The sequence below is a fragment of the Pteropus vampyrus genome, unplaced genomic scaffold (genome assembly GCF_000151845.1).
Source record: "Pteropus vampyrus isolate Shadow unplaced genomic scaffold, Pvam_2.0 Scaffold128, whole genome shotgun sequence".
Taxonomy (NCBI): domain Eukaryota; kingdom Metazoa; phylum Chordata; class Mammalia; order Chiroptera; family Pteropodidae; genus Pteropus; species Pteropus vampyrus.
In genome coordinates this window covers 5,109,596-5,113,490 of record NW_011888909.1, presented here as the reverse complement: position 1 = coordinate 5,113,490, position 3,895 = coordinate 5,109,596, and positions in this window count along the sequence as shown.

Sequence of the window (3,895 nt, the reverse complement as noted above, 5' to 3'; positions counted from 1 at the left end):
ACACTCTGAACAGGCAGCGTACAACACGTTGAGGGGAAGCAAGCCATGTGTTTATCAATGGTTAAGAGGCAGTTCTAGGCAGAAGGAACATCAATTGCTAAGGTCCCCCATCTGTGCTTTAGCAATAGATATGAAATGCATTTATTTCTTTAAAATTTTTCTAAATTTTCTATCTTTTTGTAAAATTTATTTTTATGGTGATATTGGTTAACAAACTCCAGTAACTTTTAGCTATACCCTTAGTAAGGTGTATATATATGTATATATATATATATATTTACACTGTGTTCACCTCCCATAGTTAGATTTCTTTTTATCACCATATATTTGACCCCCTTTACCCCATCTACCTCCCCTTTACTCCCCGCTTTACTCCCTTACCCTCTGGTAACCACTAGTCTATTGTCCATGTCCATGAGTCTCTGTTTGTTCTGTTCATTTGTTGCTTTCAGGTTTATATCCCACATACACATGATACCATGTGATTTTCAACTTTTCCTGTCTGGCTTATTTTGCTTAGCATGATTATCTCGAGGTCCATCCATGTTGTCACAAATGGCAACATGGTTTTTGAGTTTTATTTCCCTAATAGCTAGCGATGTTGAGCATCTTTTCATATGTTTGTTGGCCATTTGTATCTCCTCTAGGGAGAAGTGTCAGTTCAAGTCCTCTGCACATTTTTTGATGGGATCATTTGTTTCTTTGTTTTATTGAGTCATGTGAGTTCTTTGTATATTTTTGATATACATCGGATGCGTTGCTTGCAAATATATTTTCCCATTCAGATGGTTATCTCTTTACCTTGTTGACACTTTCTTTTGGTGAGCAGAAGCTTTTTAGTTTGATGTAGTCTCATTCGTTTAATTTTGCTTTTACTTTCCTTGCCGTTGAGGTCAAATTCATAAAATCCTCTTTAAGTCCAAGGTCCATGAGTATAGTTCCTATGTTTTCTTCTATGCATTATATTGTTTCAGGTCTTATATTCAGGTCCTTAATCCATTTTGAGTTAATTTTGGTGTGTGGTGATAGACAACAGTCTACTTTCAGTATTTTTGCAGATGGCTTTCCAGTTTTCACAGCACCATTTATTGAAGAGACTTTCCTTTCTCCACTGTATGTTTTTTTTGTCAAAAATTATATGCCCCTATAAATATGGGTTTACTTCTAAACTCTCAATTCTGTTCCACTGGTCCGTATGTCTGTTTTGCATGCTGATTTGATTACTGTTGCTTTATGGTATAATTTGAAGTCAGGCAGAGTGATGCCTCCAGCCTTGTTCTTTTTTCTCAGGATAGCTTTGGCAATTTGGGGTCTTTTGTGCTTCCATACAAATCTGATGGTTTTTTGTTCTATTTCTTTAAAAACTGCCAATAGATTTTGATGAGGATTGCATTAAATCTGTATAATGCTTTAGGTAATATGGTCATTTTAACTATGTTGATTCTTCCAATTCAAGAACACAGAATATCTTTCCATTTCATTGTAACTTCTTTGATTTATTTTAATAGGGTCCTGTACTTTTTATGATATAGGTTCCTTACATGTTTCATTAGATTTATTCATAGGTATTTTATTCCTTCTGTTGCAATTGCAAAAGGAATTATTTTTTCCACTTCTTTTTCTGACACTTCATTATTAGAGTATAGGAATGCTATGGATTTTTGAACGTTGATTTTGTATCCAGAAACTTTACTGTATTTGCTTATCGTTTCTAGTAGTGTTCTTGTGGAGTCTTTAGGGTTTTCTATATAGAGAATCATGTCATCTGCAAATAGTGACAGACTTCATTTCCTATTTGGATGCCTTTTATAACTTTCTCTTGCCTGATTGCACCCACTAGGACCTCCAATGTTATATTGAATAACAGTGGCGATAGTGGCCTTGCCTTGTTCCTGATCTTAGAGGGAAGGTTTTTAGATTTCAGTTTTTAGTTTTTCACCATTAAGTACAATGTTGGATGAGGGTTTGTCATAGATGACTTTTATTATCACAGTGATTGATTTGTGTATATTGAACCATCCCTGTGCCTCTGGGATGAAGCCCACTTGATCATGGTGTATCATCTTTTTAATATGTTGCTATATTCGGTTCGCTAGTATCTTATTTAGGATTTTCGCATCTGTGATCATGAGAGATACTGGTCTGTAGTTTTTGTGTGTGTGTTATCTTTACCAGGTTTTGGTATCCGAGTAACATTGGCTTCATTAAATGAGTTGGGAAGTATTGCCTTCTCTTCAATTTTTTTTGGAAGAGTTTGAGGAGAATAGGTATTAAATCTTCTTTGACTGTTTGGTAGAATTGACTGGTGAAGCCATCTGGTCCTGGACTTTTACTTTTTGGTAGGTTTTTGATGATTGTTTCAATTTCCATACTGCTGATCAGTCTATTTAGATTTTCCAGTTCTTCTTGACTCAGTCTAGGAAGACTGAATTTTTCTAAGTACTGGTCCATTTCTTCTAGGTTATTAAATTTGGTGTTATATACTTTTTCATATTCTTGTGTATGATCCTTTGTATTTCTGTGATGTCTGTCATAATTTGCCCTCTTCCATCCCTGATTTTATTTGTGTCCTTTCTCTTTTTTCTTTAGTGAGTCTATCCAGGAGTTTGTCGATTTTATTAAACTTCTCAAAGAACCAGCTCTTTGTTGCAGTTACTTTTTCTATTTTTTTTCAATTTCATCTATTTTTGCTCTGATTTTGATTCTTTCTTTCCTTCCGCTGACTGTAGGCTTCATTTGTTCTTCCTTTTCTAGTTTTTTAAGATGAAGATTTAGGTTGGGCTCATTCTTGTTTTTGGAGGTAGGCCTATATTGATATGAACTTTCCTCTTATGATCACTTTTGCCATGTCCCAAAAGTTTTGATATGTTGTACTGTCATCATCATTCGTTTCTATGTATTTCTTGATCTCTTTATTTCTTCTCTGACCCAATTATTCTTCAGTAGCATGTTGTTTAATCTCCATATATTTGTGGTTCTTCCTGCTTTCTTTTTACAGTTGACCTCGTTTCAAAGTATTATGATCAGAGAATGTGGTTGGTATGATTTCAACCTTCTTATATTTGTTGAGGCTGTCTCTGTGTCCCAGTATGTGGTTTATCCTTGAGAATGTTCCATGTGCACTAGAGAAGAATGTATAAAGAGTTGTTTGGGGATGAAGGGCTCTGTAAATGTCAATTATGTCCAGTTGGCTTAATGTGTCATTTAAGGATGTTATATCTTTATTGATTTTCTGTTTGGATGATCTGTCCATATCCAACAGTGGGGTATTTAGGTCCCCTACTATGATAGTTTTTGCCTTGTTTCTTCCTTTAGTTCTGTTAGTAATTGCTTTATATATTTCAGGGATTCCTGATAGAAAGCATAGGTATTAATAAGTGTTATGTCTTCTTGGTGCATGATTCCCTTTATCATTATGAAGTGTCCCTCAGTATCTTTCTTTACCTTTTTAATTTTGAAGTCTATTTCGTCTGATATTAGTACCGCTACTTCCACTTTTCTCTGAATGCCATTTGCTTGAAATCTCATTTTCCACCCTTTCACTTTGAGTCTACATTTGTCTTTGTAGCTGAGATGTGTCTCCTGGAGGCAGCATATGGTTGGGTTTTGTTTTTTGATCCATTCTGCAACTCTGTGCCTTTTTATTGGTGAATTCTGTCCATTTACATTTAGGGTGATTCTTGAATATTAGGTCTTCGCTTAGCCATTTTATCTTTTGCTTTCTGGTAGCTCGGTGTTTCCATTGCTTCCTTGTCCTTGTGTTTCTGTTTTCTTTATTTTGTTTGGCTTTTGTGGGATTTGCCTCTGGTTCTTCTTGTTTTACGTTATATACTTCCGTTCTGATCTGATCTTTGGTGTGAGTTTACCGTTACAAATATGTAAAGATTAGTTATAT